Source organism: Saccopteryx bilineata, chromosome 2 (assembly GCF_036850765.1).
Source record: "Saccopteryx bilineata isolate mSacBil1 chromosome 2, mSacBil1_pri_phased_curated, whole genome shotgun sequence".
In the NCBI taxonomy this organism is placed as follows: domain Eukaryota; kingdom Metazoa; phylum Chordata; class Mammalia; order Chiroptera; family Emballonuridae; genus Saccopteryx; species Saccopteryx bilineata.
The window spans coordinates 151,220,274-151,232,710 of record NC_089491.1 but is presented as its reverse complement, the minus strand read 5'-3'; the positions used below and the strand labels follow the sequence as shown (position 1 = coordinate 151,232,710).

The 12,437-nt window shown below is 39.0% G+C and overlaps 1 protein-coding gene across 4 annotated transcripts in view; it reads right to left on the bottom strand.

Moving 5' to 3' along the window:
• Positions 1-12,437, bottom strand: part of PCED1B (PC-esterase domain containing 1B) — a 159,708-nt gene that overhangs the window by 140,689 nt on the left and 6,582 nt on the right. The window contains exon 1 of one of the 4 annotated variants that reach the window (XM_066258189.1): positions 440-556. The exons of the other annotated variants lie outside the window; for them this stretch is intronic. The gene's annotated coding sequence lies outside the window, so the exon portion shown is untranslated. Of the gene's footprint in view, positions 1-439; positions 557-12,437 lie in introns of those variants that run through there. 4 annotated transcript variants of the gene reach the window in all.

Here is a 12,437-nt window from a genome sequence, read left to right as displayed (position 1 = left end):
TGATTGATGGATGAATGAATGATTCGTCTGGTTTCTACATTAACAATGACTCATTCTGTAAAAAAAAATATTTAGAAAATAAATGATACTATTGTACTAGGAAAGACAAATATATAATAAGCTAGAGAACCATATATGCTCAAAAATTTTTTTCTTTTATTTCCACATATAATTTTTGAGGGTTCTGTATATTACTCTTGCCTTCAATGACACAGAAAAGAGAAATAAAATGTTAATGGTAGCCTCTCAGAAAAAGCAGTCCTTTACACACGGAAATAATTTTTCTAAAACAGTATTTATGAATAGTCCTGTATTTGAGAATTTATATTAATATTCCCTCATGGCCTTAGATCAAATCTGTGAGAATGACCCCTTTTCTAAGGGAAGAGTTAAATATTGCACAGTAAGCCCTTTGGAGCCAGTGGGTTTGTATACTTACACCAGCATTGAAGTAAAAGTGCTATATGCCTGCTGTGTCTTCATCAGAAAGTCAGTTTTATGACTGGCATGTAATAGGTGTGACCTTGTGAACTTGCGGCCGATGTTGCGAGTGCCTGGATAGAATGAGAGGTTGTGTTGCTGGCTCAGAAAATTGCTTTCAAAATCCCTTTCAATTGCTTATACTGGCTCTTTAATTGTGACTTTCTGAATGTGGGTGGGCATCACTAAGTCTTCTTTTCCAGGGCTAAGTAAAGGCTAATAATACTGCTTTTCTCTTTTCTTCTTGTTCTTCAAACAATCCTAGCAGAGCTCACAGAAATCCAAGGATAAATGGAAGTCCAAAAGGAATGGTAAAGGGAAAAGCAGGGTTTCTGAAAAGGTGATATCTGAATATCAGGCCCCGACATTCTCAAAATATTCATGGGAGGTAGAGAAAGAATATTTGTTCAAATTACATATAAGACACATATCCATTGAAATAAATGATATAGTTAGCAGACACTGCACAGGTGCTAAGTAATGGTGGTGGAAACATAAGCCCCATTTTCAAGGCACTTATAATTTGATAGAAGAGTTGATATGGTGTGTGTGTGGAGTACAGGGGACAGGGAAAGGCTCATCTCTAATGATAAGTAGCCCTTTTAGGCAGAATAAGTGGTCAGCCACTGAAACCATAGAAGGTACTCTGGGAAGGCTCCTCCTAAAATATATTCCAACTGATGCTAAAAATGGCCTCATGAATTGTTATTTCTTAGTATCTAATGTTGCCTTCCCACTGCAGTGCTTTTCTTAAATGTTTCTGGGAAAGTCAGCAAACCAAGCTCTTGCTAGTGTGGAAGGTTTTCAGGTCATTTTCTGCCCTCTCAGGAGAGAGAAGGGCCGCTCCTCTCCGAGGCGCTGCCTGCCTGTGGGGACAGACACTTGTTAGGGGATTGTTGGTTGCTATGGGTCAAATCTCGCTGGAATTAGCTCAAATTAAAAAGAGGAATTAACTCTGAGGATAAAGCCAGCAATGTTACAGACGTCCAACAGCAGGAAACAAAGTCCAGATGGACTTCATAGCATCCAGAAATAGAAAGTCAGAAACCCAAGTTGGTTGGACACTGATTCTTTTTTTTCTTTCTTTCTTTTCTTTCTTTTCTTTCTTTCTTTCTTTCTTTCTTTCTTTCTTTCTTTTCTTTTCTTTTCTTTCTCTCTCTCTTTCTCTTTCTTTCTTTCCCTCCCTTCCTCCCTCCCTCCCTCCTTCCTTCCTTCCTTCCTTCCTTCCATCCTTCCTTCCTTCCTTCCTTCCCTTCTTTCTTTCTTTTTTATTTTTATTTTTTATTCTTTCTCTTTTGACTCTTCTTGTCTTTTAAAGCATGTCCAATTTCTTTTCTCTACAGACTTGGCTTTCTCAGATTATTTATAACTTTGTTCTCAAGTAACTATCGTTATACTTGACTTTGGCATGCCCGGTGCCAACCTCAGCCCCTCCTGGACGTGAGCTTCCAGCGGTAGTCCATGACCGCTGAATGTACAATAGTTTCTGTAATTTGGCTCGAATTGTTGAGAGAGTCTGACGGTGGTCCATGAGTCTGCTCCTGGTCTGCCCAGAACAGGGTGACGAAGACATGGGGTGGGGTCAGGGCCACTGAAGCCTGCTGTTTATAGCAGAGATTGTGCGCAGCAGGAATTCTTGGAGAGAAGTGGAGAGAGGGCACAAATGTCTCAAAGCAGGTTAATTGCAATCCCAAACCACACAGACTTTCTCCTCACGGTGTGACGGTGGGCAAGCCTTCCTTGTGGAGGAGCAGGAGCTCGTCTGCTGGGGCATCATGGAAGCAGCAGTTTACTTTAGCAGTTTGTTAAATTTGTAGTAGGGAGTGAAGAAGATTGGAGAACCAGAAACCAAATTTTTATCCATGCTCCAAACTACCCTACTTTGCTTTGTGCCAGGTCTTTGGGTAAACTGAGGAGCGAGAGCTAGATATTGAGGTACTTTTTATTTAATTAATTAGCCCTCGTAAACACCTACTCTGCCCTACGCCACATAAGTAGAGGAGTCTTGCATACACCAAAAATTACATTGTTAATGGCTCTATACGGTCTGTGTTTGTTGGCTTTCCCCTGAATGCAATCTAGATTTCACCAGTGCAAAGTTCCTAAAATAATCTTGGAATTAATTGTTCCTAAAAATTTCTATGAGCAGAGTATTAATAAATTTAGATACATAAACAGTCATCATTCCTGGCTCTGAAAACTAAGTTTAGTTCAGTGCCTGGAAAGAAAAACTAAGCAGAAAGACTAAAATTAACATTATATTATCAGTCTCACTTTCCTTTCCCTACTTATGCATGGCTTTAACATGAGCTTCCAATCATGATGAAACTTACTATGTTTGCTACAGTCAGCTGTTTATGTATGTTTTGATTTTTAAAAATCTAGTGATAAGGTGCTATAAGAAGCAGGAAGAAGGTTGTCATTTAAGAAGTTGAAATTAAACTATGTATTTTGAGGGATGTTTTTCCCACAGGCACATTTACCTTTATAAACATGAGTTATTTTATTTTATTTTTTATTTTTTATTTTTTTGTATTTTTCTGAAGCTGGAAATGGGGAGGCAGTCAGACAGACCCCACATGCGCCCGACCGGGATCCACCCGGCATGCCCACCAGGGGGCGATGCTCTGCCCATTTGGGGCATCGCTCTGTTGCAACCAGAGCCAGTCTAGCGCCTGAGGCAGAGGCCACAGAGCCATCCCCAGCGCCCGGGCCATCCTTGCTCCAATGGAGCCTCGGCTGCGGGAGGGGAAGAGAGAGACAGAGAGAAAAGAGAGGGGGAGGGGTGGAGAAGCAGATGGGCGCTTCTCCTGTGTGCCCTGGCCGGGAATCGAACCCGGGACTTCCACACGCCAGGCCGACGCTCTACCACTGAGCCAACCGGCCAGGGCCACATGAGTTATTTTAAGTATTTTTAGTTAATACAGATAATCAGAGGATTAAAGTAGGCACAAGGGACTTGAGTTCACTGTATGTTGTGTAAACGTTGGCAAACCTCTTTCCTCCCTTTATCCCTACTTCTTTGTCTTTTTTGGCTTATCCATAAAAGGGAATCAACTAAGGGCTGACTATTAATGCTCTTTGAAAACAGCAAAACACCATTCAGTAAGTGTTCGAATTTGACAGAGTAAATTCAGTACTTTATTGAAAACTTGGTATTATTGCCTGACCTCAAAACTGAAGTTGTTTAACACAAACTTACAACCTATTTCTGGTGACTACTTAATCAAAATTTGATCTAAAATATATTTAAACTAGCACACTTTACTTACATAGTGGCTGTGTTGCAAGTTTATTTCCTAAGAAAATGCAGAGAGGACAAAAAACCCCACTGGAAATGGATATTTATAAATTATTATTGACTGTACAAAACAATAATTGTAATGTCCTCTGTAGTATAAAAGCTATGTAGAACTACCAGGCAGAGGAAGAAGAACACAAAAATCATGACTTAAATAGTAAAAAAGGTTTCAGGGTCAAAGAATATCAGAGGAGCGGTAAAAATAATAATTTGCATAATTCTGTAATAAGTCAAGGATATACAATGTAATCTCTAGGATTACCTCTATCAGAATAAGAAACATAATTAGCAAATTATTAAATAAAAACATTATATAATAAAAATTATAATAATCTAAAAGAGGCAAAAAGAGAAAAAAAGTAACACAGAAAAAAGGAATATAGCTTGACCACACAGTGGCACAGTGGAAAGAGTGTCACATTGGGATGCAGAGGACACAGGTTCAAGGCCCCAAGGTCACTGGCTTGAGCATGGGCTCATCTGGCTTGAGCGTGAAGTCACTGGCTTGAGTGTAGGATCACAGACATGATCCTCATGGTCGCTGGTTGAGCCCTAAGGTCACTGCTTTGAAGACCAAGGTTGCTGGCTTGAGCCTAAGGTTGCTGGGTTGAGCAAGGGGTCACTCACTCTGCTGCAGCCCCCGGTCAAGGTACATATGAGAAAACAATCGATGAACAACTAAGGTGCCACAATGCTCCCTTCCTGCCTGTCTGTCCTTATCTATCCATCTCTCTTTCTCTCTCTCTATGTCTCTGTCTCCCTAGCTAAAAAAAAAAAAAAAAAAAAAAAGAATATAAAAGAGAGGAGCCTAAAAAAACCTGAAAATAAGATGGTAGCCAGAAACTCAACTATGTAATTATATTAAATACAGTGAACTAAAAGACTATGATTGTCAGACTAGATGAAAACAAACCCAACCATATGCTTTAACTATAATGATAAAGAAATACTTAATGTAAAAGGGAAGACAAAACCATGCAAACACTAACAACAACAAAAAAGCTGGTGTAACCCTACCAAGATCAATCAGGCAACATAAACTTTAAGGCAAGAAATATTACTAGAGATAAAGAGAGAAAGTTCATAATTATAAATGTGACAATCTAATAATAAGATATTATAATCCTACATCTCTATGCATCCAACAGCATTGTTTCAAAATAAACTAAACAAAAAAATGGACAGAAATAAAGGAAAAATGTACAAGTCAACAATCACTATGGGAGTCAGTAACATCTTTCTCAATAGCTGGTAGAACAAGTAATAAAAAAGAAAAGGATATATAAGATATAAACAGCACAATTAATAGATCTGTTCTAATTGCCATGCATACAAAATTATACCTGCTAATGTCCAACTCACATTGATTTCGTGGAGTATTGAAATCAATATTTTATAATACAAAGAGAGTCTCCACAGTTTCAAAATATTAAAATTTTTCAGAATATCTTTTCTAATCACCCTGGAAGTAAGCTAGAGATCAATAACAAAATAGAAAAAACTCAACTGCCTAAAAATTAAACAATACACTCTAAATAATCCATAGAGTAAAGGAAAAAGAACAAAACAAAGTGGAACATATTTTAAATTGAATAATTAAAAAATATATTTAATCACTTCTGGGCTTTTTGACTAAGATCAAGTATAAAAAATACATTTCAAAGCTTGTGGGAAAATACTAAAATAATACTTAAAAGAAATATGTAGCCATAAGTGCATATATTAAAAAGAAAAAAATCTAAAGATCAATAACATGTTGATCTCAAGAAGGTAGAAAAAGAGCAGTAAACTTAAAGAAATAAGCAATAGATAAAAACTAAAATCGAGGAAATAAAGACTGAACATATAATAGAGAAAATCAGTAAGTCCAAAAATTGTGTCTCTGAAAGATTCACAATATTGATAAAATCCTAACAAGAATGATAAAAACATACAAAAACCACAAATTAGCAACAACAATGAAAAGGAGGATATCACTCTAGATTGCACAATAAAAGTATTCTAAAAATAATGTTATACAGATAAATGTGCGATTTGGATGAAATAGACAAGTTCTCCGAAAAACACAAATTACCAGAGCTGACAGAAGAAGAAAGATAATATTAATAATTCTGTATGTATTAAAAATTTGAATCTATTATTTAAAAATCTCTCCTCAAAGAAAAGCTCAGGCCCAGAGAACTTCTCAATGAATTCTTTTAAACACTTAAGAATAAATAACACCTGTCTTGTATAATTCTTTAAGAGATAGAAATCAAAGCAGAGCTTTCCAGACATTTTTATATTTTATTGTATTCTTTATTTTTATTTATTGATTTTAGAGTGAGAGAAAGAAAGAGAGAGAAGGGAACATCAATTTGTTGTTCCACTTATTCATGCATTCATTGGTTGATTCTTATAACGTGCCCTGACCAGGGATTGAACCCTCAACCTTGGTGTATTGAGGTGATGCTCTGGGCTACTCGGCCAGGGCTCTAGACGTTTTAAAAAATAAAAGCTGCATAAACTTGCTTTTAATAATCTGACAAGCATTCTGAGGAAGAAAATTGAAAACCCACCTTTTTCATAAATCTTATTAAAAAGTGTTAACAAAATATGAGAAATCAGACCTAGTGACACAGTGAACGGAGTGCAGTTTAATCTAAATGTGCAAGTGTGGTTTAACATTCAAAGTCATAAACTCTGTTCATCACATGTACAGAAAGAGTAAATTCACATGACCATCTTAAATGTAGAAAAAGTATTGGATTAATTCAACATTCATTTGTCGTGAAAACTTTTGATTAATTTTTTTTCTTCTTTTCCAAGTGAGAGGAGGGGAGATAGAGAGACAGACTCCTGCATTTGCCCCAACTGGGATCCACCTGGCTGCCCCTGGTTGGGGCTAATGTTCTGTCCACCTGGGGCCATGCTCACAATCAAGTTATTTTTAACGCCTGAGGTGGAAGAAGTCCACGTAGCCATCCTCAGCGCCCAGGAACCATGAGCTTGAATCAGTTGAGCCATGGCTGCAGGAGGGGAAGAGAGAAAGAGAGACAGAGAAGGGGCAGGGAGAGGGGTGGAGAGGCACATGGTCACTTCTTCTCTGTGCCCTGACCAGGAATCAAACCCGGGACTTTCACACACTGTGCAGACACTCTACCACTGAGCCAACTGGCCAGGGCTTGTGATGAAAACTTTTAGCCAACTTAAAATAGAACTTATCAACATTAAAATTACTAAATAAACTGATTTATTTAGTCACACAGTGGAATACTATAGAGCAGTGCGGATAATCTCTAACTTCATGCAAAAATATAGATGGATTTCTCAAGCATAAAGTAAGCAACAGAATCCAGACATAAAGAGTATATATTGATTTATATAAAGTATAAATATAGGCAGACTAATCCATGCTATTAGAAGTCCAAAGTGTGGTTACCACAGGAAAGTTAGTGACTGGAGGGGTACACGGGACCTTTGCAGTGCTGGTATGTGTCCTGTTCCTTGACTTGGGTGAGACGTTGCCATCGTTCTGCTAACCCTCTTCTGTGTATGTTACACGATTTTTGTCTCATGACTGTATTTGGTGGAATATTTTTTCATCAGAATGGTTAAACAGAACTCAATTTTTGCATATATAATTATTCTGTTTACTTTCAATATGCATATTTATCATTATGCTTTAGTCTACAAAATGCTTACTTCTCAGGACTGGCTTTTCTCACCAGGTGGGTTTGCAGCTTTCTTGTATCTCTTTCTAATAAGAGCTCTGTGTTCTCTGTCCCTCTGCATGATCACCTTTCTACCTTATTTATGATCTGCCTTTATGTTTCCTGTTACTGTACTGATAATAGAAGAAGGAGGGGTTGTCTTTAATAGAAAGAGTAATTTTCTGAGGGACAGTGAGTTTCAGAGGCTGGGTGTAGGGATTGGGCAAAAAAGAAAAAAAGGAGAAAAAAACTTATGAACACAAAGGACAACAGAGTCTGGCCCTGGCTGGTTGGCTCAGTGGTAGAGTGTTGGCCTGGTGTGTGGAAGTCCCGGGTTCGATTTCCGACCAGGGCACACTGGAGAAGAGCCTATCTGCTTCTCCACCCTTTCCCCTCTCCTTCCTCTTTATCTCTTTCTTCCTCACCCGCAGCATTCCATTGGAGCAAAGTTGGCCCGGGTGCTGAGGATGGCTTCATGGCCTCTGCCTCAGGCTCTAGAATGGCTCCAGCAGCAACGGAGCAATGCCGCAGATGGGCAGAGCACTGCCCCCTGGTAGGCATGCTGGGTGGATCCCAGTTGGGCACATGCAGGAGTCTGACTGCCTCACCACTTCTAACTTCAGAAACACACACACACACACACACACACACACACACACACACACACACACAGGACAACAGTGTGGTGACTGCCAGGGGGAGGAGGGAGGGATGGAGGGAGGTGGAGGAGGGATTAGTGGGGATAAATAGTGTTGGATGGAGACTTGATTTGGGGTGGTGAACACATAATACAGTGTACAGATGATGTGTTGTAGCATTGTGTACCTGAAGCCTGTATAATTTTGTTAACCAGTGTTACCTCACTAAATTCAATAACAAGGAAAATAAAGAGAAAGAATAATTTTCTGATTGGGGCAGAATCATGATGCCACTGTATTTCTGTGTAACTTAAGATTTCACTGAATAACTGCTTGGTATCTATTGCCCAGGGATGACAGTGCCATATCCAACCAACCTTATTGTGGTCTTATTGGCAGACATACCTCTTTTGTGGTCATGGATCTGCCATGCTATGAGCTTGATGCCACTAAATATTAAACAATCCAAACTATGTACTCTTCCTTAGTATTTCCCACTTACTAAACATCTGTGATTGTAAACTTGGCTTCCCAAAGCTTTCTGATAGGCAGAGAATGTGATTAGATTGATATCAAACTCTGATCCACTTGATTTTTGCTTTAAATTGTTAAGTAGGTATTCTTTTTTATTTATATCATAAATCATTCTACATGCATCATGATAACTCTGGAACATCATAATATCAAGTTTCTGGACCTGCCATCTAGGCTACACTGAAGTTATCAAGATAACCCCATCTGGAAGCCCACCCACTTAGCTTTACCCCATACAGACCCTACAGAAACAAACAAACAAACAAACAAACAAATTTTGATAACCACTGGGTCAATGCATATTCTACTTGTGAAAATAGAACTAAGATTCTCAATGCCTTCCCAGCGAAGGGAATTTAGAAAAGAGGAATTTAGATGTCCAAGAGTTTTAATAAACATAATTGAGTCAATGAAAAATTCTATTTTGAAATAATGTGGACAACTGCCACACCAGCATGTTTTCTTTCCATCACCCTGCTGTCTCTGTAAAGTATGAAATGCCAACGAGCAGACTCATCCTCTAGCAACTTGTTTAGATCTGTACCTGACCTCTTCTTCACAACAGCTTTCATGGAAATCTTCCTTGGTTTCCTACCATGCGTTTTTGTCACAATTCAAGAGGCAAGTAACAGCACGTCAAAACTACTTTCTGGAAAGAGTACTTATTATTATTGTTGTTGTTGTTACTTATTTTGCCTTTCTCTATAGTTCAAATCTCCTTTGGGTACTCCTCGGTGTATACTGGGATTGCCAATCATCAGTTCTAATTAAAGGTCTCCACACAGGATGTCTCCCACAACATGCTGGCTTAAAGGTAAGGTTTTGAGAAACGTGGGCACGCAGACTGGTGTCTCACCTCAGCCTGTCGCAGCTGAGAGAGCACCACAAAGAGAAGGCAGGTTGAGTGAGCCACAGAGGATCTGCTGTACTGTGGTACAACCAGGTTTGGGAGAGCCACATAATTAGTGCAAACATTATTGCGGGAGACACTTCTCCGGCTCTGTTTATTTTGTACATAAACCGAGCTTCAGTTATATTAGGTTCAACAAACATTTGTTAAACATCTGTGCTGTGTCAGATTATGTCCAAGGCACAAGGCAATAAAGATGAATAACACATGATGGGGACTCAATGTCGTACTCTTCTATGGCTTTAGAGTTCCCAAAGCCCTTTCCACACATGTCATCTCTGTTAACACTGTGAAATCAAACAGTGCTTATAATGGTACTACATTTCCATTTTACAAATAGGGAAGCTGGTATTCTGAAAGAGCAGGTCTCTTACGCAAAATTATACATATAGTTAATAAAAGTTCTGGCACTAGAACACAAAGATGTGACTCTTTATTCAATGCTCTGATTTTTTAAATTTTTTTTTTAAAATATTTTTCTGAAGCTGGAAACGGGGAGAGACAGTCAGACAGACTCCTGCATGCGCCCAACCGGGATCCACCCGGCACGCCCACCAGGGGCGACGCTCTGCCCACCAGGGGGCGATGCTATGCCCCTCCGAGGCGTCGCTTTGCCGCGACCAGAGCCACTCTAGCGCCTGGGGTAGAGGCCAAGGAGCCATCCCCAGTGCCCGGGCCATCTTTGCTCCAATGGAGCCTTGGCTGCAGGAGGGGAAGAGAGAGACAGAGAGGAAGGAGGGGGGGGTGGAGAAGCAAATGGGCGCTTCTCCTATGTGCCCTGGCCGGGAATCGAACCCGGGTCCCCCGCACGCCAGGCCGACGCTCTACCGCTGAGCCAACCGGCCAGGGCCTGATAATTTTTTTTTTTTTTTACGTACCTTGCCTTTTGGCATAGAATTAGAGGATGTTTCAGAACCTTTGTATGTGCCAGGAAAGGAATACTAATTTCTTTTCTTACAGTTCTTCATTGTGAATGCCATGGATAAAACGACCCGCTGGGTTCACATTATCATTACTTAGTTCTGATATTTATTTTCACCCCTGACTCTTCAAATTGTTTCTCCCTAGATATATTTTTATTTGTACACAATTCATTTTGTTCAGTCAGATAGTTGTTCAACAAAAATGAGTGAGACCTAAAATTCTGCTTGTATTGGAATTTTTGAATACCCAAAGTACATGTTTTCTGTTGCAAATATTTTGGTTCTTGGTTATATCCAATTTGAAATTGAATTATATACTGTCTTATAGCCTATAATTATTTCAAATAAGACCACAAATTCCTGGAGGAGAGCAACCGCATCATGGCTCTTGGGAGTGCGGCCAGGACTAACAACATATGCTGAATGGAATTTCAATGCCGACTGACCCTTCTACTCCCTAATGGGAAGCATTAGAGTTAATTGTTCAGCATGAGATCAGAGGGAGACAGACTTGGGTGAGAGATCTGGTTCTACCACTAATCTTGGGCAAGTTATAGAAACCAGCTAAGCCCCACTGCCCTCATTAGAATATGGGGATGTTAATGGCCACCTCTTCGAATTAACTGAGAAGCCTGGTATATAGTGAGGATGCAATAAGTGTTGGGTCTTATTGCCAAGTTCACTTTCTTGGATCTTTCCAGAGGTCCTTTTATCTTCCCCTATATAAATGTGATGTTTCTTTTCACTATCAGAAACTGAAAGAAAGGTCAGCATTCCAGAGCAAATTACACATGGAACATCTACTACAGAGGGCCTTGTATTTGCTGAAATTCATCGAATAAGTATTTGCAATGGTGCTGGCACATAACAGAGTTTATTATTTTCTCTTTATTTTGTGTTAATGTTGGTTGGCAATTAATGATGATTTCAAATCAAATATTTCTTTGAATAATCAGATACCTTTACAAAGTATGATAAATTAATTACTGCTACAGGAAAGCATATATATATAATGTGTGTGTGTGTGTGCGTGCGCACAGAGAGAGATATATATATTGATAGAGAGAGAGAGACAGTTTGTTGTTCCACTTATTCATGCATTCATTGGTTGATTCTTGTATGTGTCCTGACTGGGGATTAAACCCACAACTTTGGCTCTAGCCAACTTAGCTCTTACCAACTGAGCTACCCAGCCGGGGCCTAGGAAAGCATATTTTTTAAAGGAAAAGAATAGGAGTCTGAATGCTGCATATAGTTCTCTATGCTGATTTGTTAAATATTATCTGTATTTATCACAGAAAATTAGCCTCAGTTTTAACAGATATAATAGCATTTAGGAATTCAATTAGATGATCCCTTCAGCTAATAATGAGCAAACTAAAAATCAGAGCACCTACTATTTATAACTAAAATCGCACAAAGTAACTATAATGCCAGATGCAAGGCTTTGACACATTGACATTGACTTTTATAAAGCAAAATTTCCTTTGCTTGTTTCATTCCGAAGGCTGAGAATTTCGGAGTATTAAAAAAAGGTCTGCCTATTTTTCTTATTACATAATTACGACAGAGAAAATCATCTCTTGGCAAATTTCTCAGGTTCCTCACTGCAAAGGATTTATTCTTTGAGCAGAAATATAATTTACCAGTAAGATAAATGGCATTCTGTGATTCTTTATAATTTTTCTGTTTCTTCCAATTTTTCTACAATGAGTACACAGGATTTTTAGGATTAGAAAAAAAAAAACTTTCAGTTGTTATTTTTATTTTTGTTTCTCACTGAAAAACAAATGGTGGTATGGGGCAGGAGCCACGCTTCCTTCACAAAGGCTAGTCTGAGACTGTGTTGTCAGAATGTGCAGAGGCTGGGAAGTGATCCCAACCAAGGATGTTGAGTCCCAAGCCTGGGAATGTGGACAACTGGCCTACAAAAAATGTGTAAGTGACTATACGTGCCTC